Raw genomic sequence first — 16,342 nt, forward strand, 5'->3', positions numbered from 1 at the left:
CTGAGAGGTAGGCAGAGGTCATAGAACGTGTGCTTTGTTAATCAGAAGAAGGAATCTGGTGGGAAGCTACTAGAGGGGTGTGTGTCTGTTATGTTTGTCTTTTGTGCACACGTGTGAATGTGCTTTTATAAGCTCGAAGCTACAGTTTTGATTTTTTTCTATTTTTTCATATGTACAAAATGTATAAGAAATAATTTAATAACAATATATATGCCATTGCCCTTTAAGAAGAGAAATATTAAAAATAACCTATTTTATTTTCCTCATGATTCCATTACTATATTCTCTTCATCACTTTTTTGCTCCCATCATCTTTCCAAGACATAACCTCTAACATGAATTTGATGACTTTCATTACTATTCCTGTCTTCATATTTTTAGAGCACATGTAAGCATCCTTGAATAATTACAATATTGTTTGGCAAATTTGTAACATTTACATATATAACAACATATTGAATGTTTTCTGCAACTGCTTTTTTCTTCAATATTATATTTGTGAGATGTATCCATATTGATTTTGTTGTATGTAATGCAACAATTTTGTTTTCCATTCTATTGCAAATCAGTATTTTGATTTTTTTTTCAAAATGTTTACTATCACAAAACACTGCCACAATGAACATTCTGGTATGCCTTATTGTTTGAGAGGTAGGCTAAGGCAGTGATTCCCAATCTTTTTCAATATGCATAAAATATGCATAAACATAATAATTCAGATGAGACTGCTTAAGGCGAGAGACAGACCATGGGCTGAGGGGAGGAGTGCCTCAGCCCACCAGTAATCCATTAAGATACACGGCATTAACATTCTTCCTCTGCCTGATCTATCAATTTCTGAGAAGGTTATGAAAAAAGTCTCCATTTATGAGTGTGGAATTATCAAATCAATTTTGTCAGTTTTTGCTTTGCATATTTTGTCCTTATGATATTAGATTCATTGACATTTAGAATTTTTATATCTTTCTGGTGAATTACTCCACTTTATCACTAGGCTGTGATCCACTTTGTCATTGGAGGTTTTGTTAAGCAGGGAAGGCTATCATCTGAGTTATGCTTTAAAATGATTATCCTAATTGTCATATGGAGAATGGAGTGTAGGGACAAAAGAACAGAGAAGATGGTGATCAATTAGGAGGTTCCTGAAGCCAACTAGGAGAGAGAGGATGGCACCTAGGATGAGGATGGTTGTCCTAAACATGAGGAAGACAAACACATGTTTGTGGTATGTTTTGAGTTGATGGGATTTTCTGATTAAACAGATGTGAGTGTAAAATAAAAGGAGGCATATTCAGGATAATACTTTGATATTTGGTTTGAGCAATTGACTGAAAGTTATGACAGTGTCCTCGTCTTCTGACACGTTAAGGTGTGGCACAGTATAATTTCCAAAAATGGCTGAAGTCATATGTCCGTTTTCTATCAGAACCCAGCCAGTCCCACAAGTAGAGTCTATGGTTCCCTCCCTTGAACGAAGGGAGTCAGATCTCTGTGACTTCCTTAGCTAAGAGTAGGGAATGGTGTTCCATATGACTTCTGATGTTAGATCTTGCAGGTGGATAGTTTCTCCCTGGTTCTCTCTTGGGATGATTCCCCTTGGAACCCAGGCGCCACGCTGTGAAGAGACCTAGACAACATGGAGATACTCATTTGGAGAAGAATGGAGATCCGTGGCCCTCAGCCCCAGGTGAGCTTCAGAGCCAGCACCAACTTACCAACCAAGTGATTGAGCCATCTTGGAAATTGACCATTCAGCCTCTATTTCAGCTGTCCACCTAAGGCTACATGAGGGAAGCACAAGCCTTTCCTGCTAACTTCTTCCCAAATTGCAGATTTGTTTTTTTAAAAAGAGGTGAAAAGATTTGGGGATAGTTATTGTTTTCTTAAGTCACCAACTCTTGTTTTTTTTTAATGCATCAATAGATAACTGGAACAAATACATGGAAGAATATCTTGCAGAAGAGGGTAGGACGTCGAAAGACAGCTCTCTTTTGGTTGTGTTGAGATTCATATTGACACTTTTTAAAATATTTCGAATGAACAATTAGACACAAATGTCAGACATTCATTGGAGGGATCAGAACTACAAATGACAATTTTGGAATCATTGATATATAGATAATATTTAACCCTACAGGGCTAGGTAAGTTTATTAAAAGAGAGCTTGTTTATAAGGAAGAAAATAATGTCATTGATTCTAACATATAATTATTGCTTCATTGGGTCATTGATTTCTCTATTTATTCAACAAATATTCTAGGACATCCTAAATATATTATTAACTGTAAAGTGTGTTAAGCATGAATCTGCCTATATAGAGTTTATATTTATCAGGGTTACTTTGGACTTTGGTTTTATTTAAAATTAATTTTATATAATACATTTGGTACCTATAGACTTTCTTGAGTAATCATTCTAGTTTCCATACCATTTTTTAATTTTCTTTAATTTTATTATGACTAACAAGTTAGGCACAACAAAATACTTTTTAAAAAATTATTATTATACTTTAAGTTCTAGGGTACATGTGCACAATGTGCAGGTCTGATACATAGGTATGCATGTGCCATGTTGGTGTGCTGCACCCATCAACTCATCATTTACATTAGGTATTTCTCCTAATGCTATCCCTCCCCCAGACTCCCACCCCCTGATAGGCCTCCATGTGTGATGTTCCCCACCCTGTGTCCAAGTGATCTCCTTGTTCAATTCCCACCTATAAGTGAGAACATGAGGTGTTTGGTTTTCTGTCCTTGTGATAATTTGCTGAGAATGATGATTTCCAGCTTCATCTATGTCCCTGCAAAGGACAGGAACTTATCCTTTTTTACAGCTGCATAGTATTCCATGGTGTATATGTGCCACATTTTCTTAATCCAGTCTATCCTTGATGGACATTTGGGTTGGTTCCAAGTCTTTGCTATTGTGAATAGTGCCACAATAAACGTACATGTGCATGTGTATTTATAGTAGCATGATTTATAATCCTTTGGGTATATACCCAGTAATGGGATTGCTGGGTCAAATGGTAATTCTAGTTCTAGATCCCTGAGGAATTGCCACACTGTCTTCCACAATGGTTGAACTAATTTAAACTCCCACCAACAGTGTAAAAGCATTGCTATTTCTGCACATCCTCTCCAGCATCTGTTGTTTCCTGACTTTTAATGATTGCCATTCTAACTGGCATGAGATGGTATCTCATTGTGGTTTTGATTTGAATTTCTCTGATGACCAGTGATAATGAGCATTTTTTCATGTGTCTGTTGGCTGCATAGATGTCTTCTTTTGAGAAGTGTCTGTTCATGTCCTTTGCCCACTTTTTCATGGGGTTGTTTGTTTTCTTTTCTTGTAAATTTGTTTGAGTTATTTGTAGATTCTGGATATTAGCCCTTTGTCAGATAGGTAGATGGCAAAAATTTTCTCCCATTCTGTAGGTTGCCTGTTCACTCTGATGGTAGTTTCTTTTGCTGTGCAAAAAGCTCTTTAGTTTAATTAGATCCCATTTGTCTATTTTGGCTTTTGTTGCCATTGCTTTTGGTGTTTTAATCATGAAGTCCTTGCCCATGCCTATGTCCTGAATGGTATTGCCTAGGTTTTCTTCTAGGGCTTTTATGGTTTTAGGTCTGACATTTAAGTCTTTAATCCATCTTGAATTAATTTTTATATAAGGTGTAAGGAAGGGATCCAGTTTCAGCTTTCTACATACGGCTAGCCAGTTTTCCCAGCACCATTTATTAAATAGGGAATCATTTCCCCATTTCTTGTTTTTGTCAGGTTTGTCAAAGATCAGATGGTTGTAGATGTGTGCTGTTATTTCTGAGGCCTCTGTTCTGCTCCGTTGATCTATATACCTGAACAAACATTTTTATATAGAGAGGTCTTCATTTTATTTTTACACAAAGTGGTCTATATATCTTATACAAATCATGAGTTTCTCCACTAAATTCAGGATTAAGATTTTCTGGATGAATCTACTCACCTGAGGAATAAATTTTGCTTCTGAGTGATATGATATCAACCTGGTAGATGTTTATCTAGCAGTTTCATAGAGCTTAGGGCATCCTTGTCATTGCTAGAGGAGGGAGAATATGAGGAAGTTGGGGAACCAGAAACTTCCAAAGAGCATCTCCACTTCTGACTGTTTTATGCATTTATATTTCTCATGAGTGTTCTATTTAAAAACATAAAAATCATGGACTTTATTCAAATGTCCCCTTTCAATTAATAGTTGTGAACTCAAGTCCTATTTGAAAGGAATAAATTCAATAACATAGATAAAATTCCTCAGTAAGCTTGATTACTCCTATCTGATCTACTGTCATTATTCTTTCTGACCTGGATGCAGCTTTCGGTTGTATGCCATGCACAGATATTTTATAACATAATTCAGTTTATCTTCAGATTTGGAAGACCCAACATTACTTTGAAGGATAAATGTTGGAAATGATAGGTGAAAATAGCCCCTGCTATACTTAAAGCCCTAGAAATTATTAGATAAGCAAACCCTAATTTGTCTTGTTTTAGCATTTGCCCTAATAGATAAATACACTAAATTTCATAATTTGACAATTATTTAATAAAATTTAACAGCAATTCTTTGGGTCTTTTAAAATGAAATTTACTTAGTGCTTATCATACAAAATTCTTCATGTGTAGTCTCTCAGTAGCTACCCCAAATTCACCTGTAAAATAGATATCAACCCTATTTTGCAAATGCAAAACCTGACTTTTGGTGAACATTAGAGCCATTACTAAACAAATGTAGGTACTGGCCAGGTGTGGTGGCTCACACCTGTAATCCCCACACTTTGGGAGGCCTAGGCAGGCAGATGGATCGCTTGAACCCAGGAGTTCAGGGGAAATCCCACTTCTACAAAAATACAAAAATTAGCCAGACATGGTGGCAGGTGCCTGTAGTCCCAGCTACTTGGGAGGCTAAGGCAGGAGGATTGCTTGAGCCCTGGAGATAGAGGTTGCAGTGAGCCAAGATAGCATTACTGCACTCCAACCTGGGCAACAGAGTGAGACCCTGTCTCAAAAAAAAAAAAAAAAAAAAAAAAAGTAGGTCCTTCTGGTTCCAGAGCCAAGACTCTCATCCACACAACCTCTCAGTCTATTGCTCTGCAGGAAACCTTGGAGTCTCAGCACCCTCATTCTGTTGGAAAGAAAACTGAGGCATTCACAGATGAAGAGATTTGTCTATATCTGGTAAACAGTTGACCCAGGATTCAAACTTAGTTGCATCTGGCTCCAAATCCAGGGCTTTTCCTACTCTCCTATCTCACCCCAGTCATTTTGTTTAAGCCTGGTCACTGTAAGGAGTTGTGTATTTTCTTTCCCAACAGTACTGCTGGCCTATAAAATAGGAGCTTCTACCCTTTTGCAAATACTGAGTTGATATTTTCTGCTCTTCTCTTTACCTCTGACAAATTTTCCTCCAAAAGAGAAATTAGAGATTTTAAAAACAGTCACTTTATGACTTCTCTTGGCTCTCTTTTATGGGATCTGGTTGCCTGCAGACAAGACACTCTCCTCCATAAGCTAAGCTGACCAGTGTAGACTACAGTGTAGACCAATGTAGACATCAGTTTCATCAGAAAAACCCTGTAGTGTTACTACTGTGCCTGTGACTGGGCTAGTGAGTTTAATTCAGCAGAAAAGCAGAAGAAAGGTTTATTTTGAACCCAGTTCCAAAATACTCTAGTCTTACTTAGTAACAAGGCTATTTTTTCCTATATTATTTCTGTTTCTGTGTTTTAGATAATTCAATATCCAAAGAGAGAAAAGTAGCTCCAGTTGTAAAGTAAGGATTTGGGTGGCCATCACCTGCTCAGCATCCTTAGAAATGCATGTCTCTCAATATTTTGTAAAACCCATAGGAAACTCATTTTCAAGATGCTACCTCTCCCTTTTTATGTGTGTTGCAGCTTCTAAACCCTTTCTATATAGAAATTCTGGAGCTGCAACTGAAAGAAAGGGTTAATTATTTAGACTGCTCTAGAAGCTTCAATATAGATGATCATTTGGTTCCTGTAAAAACTCCAATAGTCATAGATTACTTTAACAAATTACATAAGTATCAGCTAGGATCAAGAGTTTCTTGACTTGTGGAACTAATTTTCATCTACAAAGCCACTGGTCAGTTCTGGAATTGACATAACCACCTGGATCTTAAATTAAGAAACCATGGTAACAAAGCTGCATATGCTAGAAGAAATTGTCAGGGATCTAAACAGGCACTGTGTCAATGCCACCACCACTCATTTTAATATCCGTGAAATGGTTGATGTCCTTCAAGCCCAACACAGTTCTTTCTAAGGTTCCTGAGCCTGAATGCATGTGCATGACCACTCCACTGCAAACATCCATCTGTCAAAGAGAAGATGAGGAGTAAGTGAAATTAGACCGTGGCTCTCTGGTTTCCCCTCAAAACTGCCAATGAATGAGAGCATCAGCTGCACCAGATTGGGCTCGCCAGGCCTCTCATCCTTTACTGAACACGCTCCACCCAAGCTGTGAGGCACATCCTGTGAATAGGGATGACTCAGCCTCAACAGGTGTCTGATGGCTTTGCCAACCAACCGCCTGTTACAATGGATGGAAGCAGCAGCACATTCTTGGCGGCATGCGAAGACTGTGATGAATAGGATGCTGTGTCTCTTCACAGAGGGCAGGGATTGGGTTGGGGGCAGGTGTGAATGGCAGACCCAAGTGCATAAATGCATATTCTCAATCCCAGTAGGATGTCCTGCCAACTGGCACAATCAGCAGCCTTTTGGTTTCTGAAACATCCATAGGTAGTTCTCTTCCATGGAACCTCTGAGTCAACATCATCTCTCAGGGAAACTATAGAAATACCTTACAAATTTTCTAAATTTTAACTTTTGAAGATACTTACATACCTATTACTGTATAAGCAACTTTTTATGCTACAGAAGTGTTGATGTCATGATGTGTATCATATAGAGAAATAAACTAAAGTGCATACAAAGTGAATTTTCAAAGGCACATAGTTTACCCAAGAAGGAACAGGGCAAAATCCAGCTCCCTTAATTCTCAGCCCTGTGTTTTTTCTAACACTCCTTATTGCTAAAATATACATGATTTACACTTAATTCTGAGAAACTCCTGGGAGAAAGTTAAATTGTATTTTTCTGAAATAGATGGGATTGGAGGGCCGTGAGTTCATTCATATATTTTTTCTAATACTCATCTACTTATTCAGTTATTGGTTGTAATTAAATAAAAAGGGATGAGGATAGTCTTGTACCCGTGCAAATAGATTATCATCCTGGGCTACTTATTATCCAAGGGCATTTCTTAGCCTGTACTGTGGAAATCACTTGATTCCATGGTGCCAAGATGATAACTATTAATATGATTACATGAATTTTCCTCATCTTCAATTAATGGTGACTTCAACAAGACATGAGTATTTTCCTTGTTCTTGCATATAAACCCTGATAGATGATCCACAACTGCTTTGGTGACTTCACAGTCCCAGAATCCTTATATCTTTCTGCTCTACCATCCTCTACTCCCATCTTCCAACTTATGTTTTAAGCTGTTCAACTTTATTTTCAAGTTTATCATTCAATTCTATTAAAAATATTTACATTATATCTTACCTAAAGGAGAAAGGAGACAGAAAAAAAAAATACTTCTTTTCCTTACAGATACTTCTTGGGAGTTACTTGTAGCAAATCTTACAATCTATTGGGTAGCACTTACCCAAATGACCAGATCTATCTTTTCAGGGAAGACTTAGAAATGAGGTCTATAATTTGGAAACCATAAGCCCAGCTAATGCTGGGGAGTTTTATAACTGAGGGGGCCTTGGACATTGGATTTTGGTAGACAACCAGCAGTGACCATCTCATACAGCATGAAAGCTCAGCATTTGTGAAATAAAATGGAAACTATAAGTCTGGGAAACATAGGCAGAAATAGCTAATGAAAGGCATTTCAAAAAACAATAGTAAAGCTAATTTTTACTGAGTGCTTTCAAAGTAAATGCTATGTTGGTTTTCAACCTGACTGTGTTAGTTTATTTTCATACTGCCAAATGAACTGCCCAAGACTGGGTAATTTATAAAGGAAAGAGGTTTAATTGAGTCACGGTTCAGCATGACTGGGGAGGCCTCAGGAAACTTAGAATCATGGCAGAAGGTGAAGGGGAAGCAAGGCACTTCTTCACAAGGCGACAGGAAGGAAAAGTGCTGAGTGAAGCAGGAAGCACCCGTTATAAAACTATCAGAACTCCTGAGAACTCGCTCACTATTATGAGAACAGCATGGGGGAAACTGCTCCATCAATGAATTGCTGCCACCTGGTCTCTCCCTTGACATGTGAGGATTATAGGGATTACAATTCAAGATGAGATTTGGATGAGGATACAAAGCCTAACCATATCACTAACTCTCATGCATAAAGGCCCTGTGAGATAGCTACTGTTTCCATAGCAATTTTACAGGTAAGGAAACTAAGATACAAGCAAGTTGAGTCAATTGCCTAAGGTTTCACAGCTAGAAAATTACAGTTAGAATTCATGTCAATGTCATTTGATCCCCAAACTTCTATTAACTATTGCCTCGCAGTTGTTCCCACATGATCACATTTTAGCCACTCATTTAAGAGACTTCATATGATTTGTGTTTTATGGATAAAAACACTAGTGATGAAGAAACATGTTTGTGCTCACACAGACGAGTGGCCCAAAGGAAGTTTTGAACCAATTTTTTCCCACTATGCCAAAGTATATATAGATTCATGTATTAACAACCTTAAAATCAATTTATAAAAGAACAGCAATAATTAAGGAGGAGAGAGAGAAAATGGCTGCACAGGGTCCTTTATTTGACCATTTCTCAATGCAATGATGGTTTTCATCACCTTCATTATATGTGAACAGAGCTCAATGGGTAAATCAATATGTTGCTGACATGCCTGGAGTAGATCAATTGTTTTTGATTTGATTGATTATTCAATTACAGAGCCAAGAGTTTGATTGACCTTGTGAAACTGGGTAAAAAAAAAAAAATTCCTTGGGACCACCTAAGCATTCTGGCAGTATTTAAAGTGTGTTTCTCAATGATGCATGAGGAGAAACACATAAAACATGTCTGAGGTAGGATTAGGGAGGATTATGGGCAATTTGGAAAGATAAGAGCTTACAGAGGAGTTACAACACAACACCAACTTGCCTGTAGCATTTAAATTGTTTTCAAATTTCAACTAATACTAGTTGGCTGTGACAGTATTTTCTGCTTTTAAAGGATGTCATGGATATAAAAATATGAGAAACACTGGTTGATAACGCTGATAAAATTTGGCTTTGCTATTTGATGGCTGTAGACTCAAAGCTCTTGCCGTGATACCACGGAGCCTCTCAGTAAATCAAATCGTGCACATATTCACTATTCCTTCCCACAACAAGACTAAAAGAAAACTTGATTCTGAGTGAAACCGGAGCATTTTACAAAGTGATCATCTTTTTGAAAGATAATGAATAAAAATTACTACACCTGGCTGAGTACCAGTGGTGTGTATTGCATTTGAGATAATATTGTCTCTTTTGATTGTCTGAACAACCATATAGTGTAAGTGTTATAATCCCCCATTTTTTTCAGATAAGCACCTGGGGCTTCAGAGGCATTGCCTAATCTCACAAAACTTTTCACAAGTTAACACTTTTTCTCAAGGTCTCTCCAGGATAAGGACAAACAGTCTCTTTTTTGATATTCTGGGACTGACAATTCAAAAAGGAAATTAAGTAGCACTGAACCAGAGACAGTAATACAAACTGCAGAATAAGGGGATATAAATAAAAAAAAACACTATACCTTCAAGATGTTTATTTTTGGAGTCATTGTAACTTTTATAATCTTTAAAAATTACATATGTGATGGTTTGGTACATGGGTGTGGCAACTGGCTAGAGCCTGTCATAGAAAACAAATGTTTCTCTGACAAATATTTCCAGATAGGATGTTTGCAACAAAAGTTACGTATTTATAATGTACTGATTGCAAATTAGTCTATTCACTTTTTTAACTCACTAACAAAAATCCGGCTAGTAATACAAGCTAGCTTCCTCTGTCTTTATTGGCATGTGTTTGTGCATTTCAATTCAATTCAGTAGGCTCTGTCAAACACCTATTATGTGCTAGGTCCTGCCTTTTGTAGATGGGATTTGATCTCTTACTTCATGGGGCTTGCAGGAGTAATATTACCCGTTGTTGTTGTTGTTTATAATATTGATGTTGAAAATGTTACTTTTATTTATTTTTTTCATAGTCAACTAATCCATATTAATCACAGACAATAATACAAAATAAAGTTAAGCCCAATGAAAACACACATACAGAATCCCATCATCTAAAGATCTTCATTATCAGCTTGTCGATAAATAAGAGCAACCACATACATTTATCAAGTGCTTATTAATGTCTAAATCAGTTTTCCAACCTCAGCACCAGTGATATTTTTGGCCAGACAATTCTTTGGTGGGGTAGCTGTTCTGTGTACGGTAGGACATGTAAGAGGATTCCTGATTTCTACCCACTAAATGCCAATAGCATCACCACCTCTCACCTCCAGCTGTAACAACCAAAAAATATCTCTAGACATGCCAAGTGTTCCCTGGGGACTAAAATCACTCTAGCTGAGAGCCACACTGGGCCAAAATGTAACAAATGCAGCATTTCATTGTAACAGCATCAGGAGATAACTATTATTGTTACCTTATTTAACAGCCAAAGAAACTGCTGATCAGAAACACCAAATAACCTGGGCTAATCTCTTCAGCATTTAAAGGGAAGAACGAAGATTTAAACATAGCTGTGACTGTCCACAAGTCTCACTCTGTCTCTCCCCCATCCCCATTTCTCTCTTCAAATCCCTCTCCCTGACCCTCGCTCTCTTTTAGAAGAATGAAATAATAATAAAACATATTATCATGAAACCTGTCTTTCTTGCTGTTTAACAAAATATAATGTGTGTCTTTCCCTGTAGGTATATATAGATCTAAATCATTATTTTATATTATTTTATTTTAGTTTTTCGAGACAGGGTCTCGCTTTGTCGCCCAGGCTGGAGTGCAGTGGCACCATCTTGGCTCACTGCAACCTGTGCCTCCTGGGCTCAAGCGATTCTCCTGCCTCAGCTTCCCAAGAAGCTGGGTTACAAGCTTGCACCATCACACATGGCTCAGTTTTGTATTTTTAGTAGAGTGGGAGTTTCACCATGTTGGCCAGGCTGGTCTCAAAACTCCTGACCTCAAGTGATCCACCCGCCGTGGCTTCCCAAAGTGCTGGGATTATAGGCGTAAGCCACCGCGCCCAGCCTTAAACCATTATTTTAAATGATGATCCAACATTCACATATAAGTATGTCCATTATTAATTTAGCTAATTCTTCATTGTTGAACATTTGTCATTTCTTGTTTTCAGTATTACAAACAACACTCCAAAAAGCATCCTTCTACCTTTATCTGTGCATACTGAATTTTTAAAAATGTTCCATTAATTGGAATTTCAGCAAGAAATTTAATCCAAAGGTGACATTTCTGAGAGGGAATTGTGGTAATACTAATGCTTATGCCAGAACAGATAACAGCCATAAACTGGATTATCCCAGGAAACTCTTATGTATTTTTATCCAAGTTTCAGTCACTTTTCCAAAATTAGCACACATTAGCATAATAATTTTTTGTTATTTAGATTTGTTTTCTTTTTCCAAGAAGATCACAAAATTTTCTATAAATTCATCAGATCTTCCCAAGAAACAGAACAATTTCTGCTCAAATAAAGAGTGTGAGAATCTAAACTATAATTTTCAGACTCCAGGCACACAGTTATCTCATAATCGAATACTGCTTCCTATCAGAAGTATCCAGTGTTTCTGTCTGAGATTGGCTGATTTTACGTAATCTATTTACCTTTCCCAGTTTCCTCAATTTGTTGGAACACAGAACTACATTTCTACTTTTCATAATCATTTATTCTATTCAATAATGATTGAATATTCCATGCCAGGCAGCATGCCAGACACTGAAGGTACAAATATGTTCAACATTCATCAGCTCTTAGCAGTATGTATATAATATAGAGACTTTTGAAACATAAAACATTGTTTTCCAGTTCTTATACCAGTCTGTTTACCCAGGACCTCAGTTCTCTGAGCTTTTGTGCCTCCATTGCTCTTCTTCATGGAATGTCCTATCTGTCTATGCTATACCTACTATTGTCTATCTGAAGGACAACATCTCTTTATTCAAAATCTAGGGTAAGTATTGTCTTTTTGCTGAAGACTTCAGTGTCCCCTAAGCACTATATTTCTGTGCTCTAACTTGGGCAATATCTCCATTAAGGCACTTTTCATTGCTTTTGCAATTATTTACTTACTTGTCTTCCTTGAGAAGCAGACACAGTAATCTTTATCTTTGTGTCTTAAAAGCCTAGGTGTTTAGCACATGATAGGTACTAAATAAACTCTCACTGAATAAATGAGGGGAGGAAAAGAAGGGCAATGTGTAAGTATTCTTGGTCTTGCTCTTACAATGTGCGAAGTTTCCCCAGGGGCCAGGGAAGAGAGTGTAATTCATCCAGAAGTTATAGGGCCCATACTATTAATAAGAGAACTCACCTGATGGTAGCAGCTTCCCTGTTTTTCTCCTGGAGAGTTACTAAATCCTAATGCCCCAGGGGGAATACAGAGGAACGCAATTCTATCCAAAGACATAAACTGGAAAATTAAAAGTGAGCATGAAAGCCGAAAACAATCTCCCTGCTGGTCATCAAACAAGTTCTAGACAGTTCTAGGCTTCCAAACGGGTCTATTTGAATAATTCCTGAGAAGCCAAGTAATCTTGTGTGGTTAATAGAAAAAGAGCAAGCAGAAACCAGGTAAGCAAATGCTGATCAAAAAGCCTCACCTTCACACTGCTGTGCTCATCACCTTCCTTGTTGATTTTACCTACAAGAATGAAAGAATCTCAAGAGTCAGGACGATGCAATTGATTTCTTTTTATAACCTCAGTGTTTTTCCCAGTGCCTGATATAGAGTAGGTCCCTATTTCATGGTTGTTGAGTTGCAGGGCAGCCTCCATTTCCCCACAGGAATTTTTCATAGACACACAGGAACTGAAGCAAAATCTACCTTGGGTACTCTAGATGCTTTCAAGAGAGAAAGGCCTGGCTGGGCGCGGTGGCTCACGCCTGTAATCCCAGCACTTTGGGAGGCTGAGACGGGCGGATCACGAGGTCAGGAGATCGAGACCATCCTAGTAACATGGTGAAACCCCGTCTCTACTAAAAATACAAAAAATTAGCCGGCCTGGTAGCGGGCACCTGTAGTCCCAGCTACTTGGGAGGCTGAGGTGGGAGAATGGCGTGAACCCGGGAGGGGAGCTTGCAGTGAGTCTAGATCGCGCCACTGCACTCCAGCCTGGGTGACAGAGCGAGACTCTGTCTCAAAAAAAAAAAAAAAAAAGAGAAAGGCCTTACCTGCAGTCATCTTAGACTTTTGAAAAATGACCTAGTTCCAGCAGTGGGCTGGAACGACCTCATATTGACTTGTTAAGAGCCACTTGTTACATTAATTTCAAGGAATTTTGTGAGCCGCTTCCAAAAACCTGGCAGTTTGAAATTGGCATGGAGAGGGCATTTACACCACAGAAACTGGCAAACACTACAGATCAGAGTCTTCCCCTCCCCTTCCCAGAAAGCCATATTCCCATCACACCACTTTCTAGTTCTAAGTCTTGGGATCTAGCTTTTGTTTTTAAATAACCCTCTACTGGATTCAGACCCTTAGTAGCTGCAGCTAAAAACAATCTTTACTTATACAGGTAATGACTAACAGTACAGGGAAAGAGAAAAGAAATAAATTTATGTCTAAAATTAGGTTTAATATAGTGCCTCTTAATGACATTTTTCAAATTAAAAGTTACAGGTATAGAACATATACTTTGAACTAAGAATTGATTCTTAGGATAAGTTTTTTTAGTAGTCTGAGCTCCGATGTCCACATCTGCAGTTGAGGCTGAATAACTAATTACCACAAGTGGTAAACAAAATAATGTACAAAAGATTAATAACAACAATTTCTTGACATGTACCACATAAGCACTTATGAACAGATGTTGTTTCAGCCCTCAACTCCTTAACTGAAGTTCATAGAGATACCTTTATTTTGAATTCAGAGGTCTTAGATTTTCAGAAAGATAATGTATTAGTCTGTTCTCATGCTGCTATAAGGACATACCTAAGACTGGGTAATTTATAAAGGAAAGAGGTTTAATTGACTCACAGTTCCACTGGGCTGGAGAGGACTCAGGAAACTTACAATCATGGTGGAAGGGGAAGCAAACACGTCTTTCTTCACATGTTGGCAGCAAGAAGTGCACAGCAAAACGGGGAACAGCCCCTTATAAAACCACCAGCTATCATGAGACCTTATTCACTATCATGAGAACAGCAGCATAGGGGCAACCACCCCCATGATTCAATTACCTCCCACTAGGTCACTCTCATGACACGTGGGGATTATGGGAACTAAAAATCAAGATGAGATTTGGATGGGGATATAGCCAAACCATATCAGGTAATATAATTTACATATCATATGTAGATGAGGTGTGAGTGTGTGTGTGTGTGTGTATGTGTGTGTGTGTTAACTATCTAAGAAGGGTCTTGAGTAGCTCTCTGTAACCAAACATATTAACTCCTCTGCAGTGAAATGCATGAAGATACACCTCAAACAAGACTAAGAGTCAAAATAGTCTCAAGTGAATTCAGCTCAGACTTAGTCATCAAACGAATCTGCATGGAATTGCAAAAAGATTTAACAGTTTTTAGAGCCACTTATAATTTGAATTGTGATTGGGGATTTCTGTCTGTATTGTCAATGTTGTTAATTGGATATGTCCAGTGGGATTGTTTTATAACCAATATTTTCTGGTAAATTCTAACTTCAGAGCCCAACATATTCTCCCTTAAATCATCAACATGTTTTAGATACTTTAGTTTTATCTCCCATCCTGGCTTTCACATCTTGAAGTGATATAAATATTCTTTGTGGGATTCAGGAAACAAAAACAGTCACTCAGTAGAAATCATCTTTATCTCTTAAAGAGCCGCTGCTGTAAAACACATCACCAGCCTTTGCCATAGGGTATTTGGAAAAGCTATCACCAGCCTAAACTCTCTCGTGAGAAATTCCTCTTCCCTTTCAGATATTTTCTCTTCAAGGAATAGGTCTTTACCATTATGGGTTCCCCACATCCTCCAAAAATGTATAAAAGTATGGGTCTGAATTTATATTTCATTTGCTCCACAAGTTGAGATAACTTTTTTGCTACATGTTTTGATGACAGAATGTTTCAATGCTAGTCATGAACTTAAATAAACAATCCTTTCACTAAAGAGACAGCAACCCAAATTTCTACAGTCTAACTCTGTGAAGCATGACATTCTATTTTATGGTTTCCTAACAGGATAATGGCTTGAGCATTTCTAGAGTGGATATTATTATATTTGCTGATTGGGTTTGTTAAAAATGCACTCAATTTTGACCTCTGCTAACATGAACATAAAGTACATTGCAGACATTAATGATTCCAGATAGTCTACCCATTAGGACATTAAGAAACAGATCTGATTAAAAAGACATGTAATCTGTACCTTACAGGCAAACTCATTCATACTTCTTTGGATTAACCAAATGTTAAGGACTACAGACATTAAGCTCTTCTGGGAAGACAGCTTTCTCTTCTATTTCTCTATAGTAATAACTAGAACAGTAAGGGCAAAAGGAAAGCTGAGTATCTAACCAGTATTTCTACATGGACTATTTTTGCTCTCTATTGATGTGCCAGGCACTTAGCTAGGCACTTTACACATTCCTCTTTTTAATTGGTTTGATGACTCTTATACCTATTATTAGTTTTTACATAAATGAGGAAACTTTGAGGCTTAGCTCTTTTAAAAAGGAAATCCCTAAAAGTTAGTGTTTATTGACATGGATTAGTAAGAGCAAAAGGGAATAGCACTTAATTAGCACTTGCTATGTTCCAGACATTTAATAGAGATGGTTTCAATTGATGTTCAAAGCAGTTCAGAAAAAAAGATATACTTATTTGACAGGCAAGTAACCTGAGTTTAGAGAGATTAAGTCAACCAAGATCACAAATGTAATAAATGGCAAAGATCAGATTCAAACCCTTGAGTCTGACTCCAGAGCCCAGTGCTTTCTATTATGTAAATCTGTCTGCCAGTCAGGTACCAAGCCAGGTACAGTGGGCAATTAATAATCTCTACCTTCCAGTAGCTTATGATCTA

General features: G+C 37.7%; 1 long non-coding RNA gene across 1 annotated transcript; it reads right to left on the reverse strand.

Annotated features, from left to right (window-relative positions):
* Positions 1 to 496: 496 nt before the first annotated feature.
* Positions 497 to 14,875, reverse strand: LOC112204217 (uncharacterized). Its single transcript, XR_002937796.3, has 4 exons — positions 14,349 to 14,875; positions 12,937 to 12,977; positions 3,983 to 4,075; positions 497 to 1,627 (listed from the first exon to the last, which is right to left on the reverse strand). It is a non-coding gene; the product is annotated as an uncharacterized LOC112204217 (long non-coding RNA).
* Between the last annotated feature and the right edge of the window lie 1,467 nt (positions 14,876 to 16,342).

This window comes from Pan troglodytes, chromosome 7 (assembly GCF_028858775.2).
Source record: "Pan troglodytes isolate AG18354 chromosome 7, NHGRI_mPanTro3-v2.0_pri, whole genome shotgun sequence".
Taxonomy (NCBI): Eukaryota; Metazoa; Chordata; class Mammalia; order Primates; family Hominidae; genus Pan; species Pan troglodytes.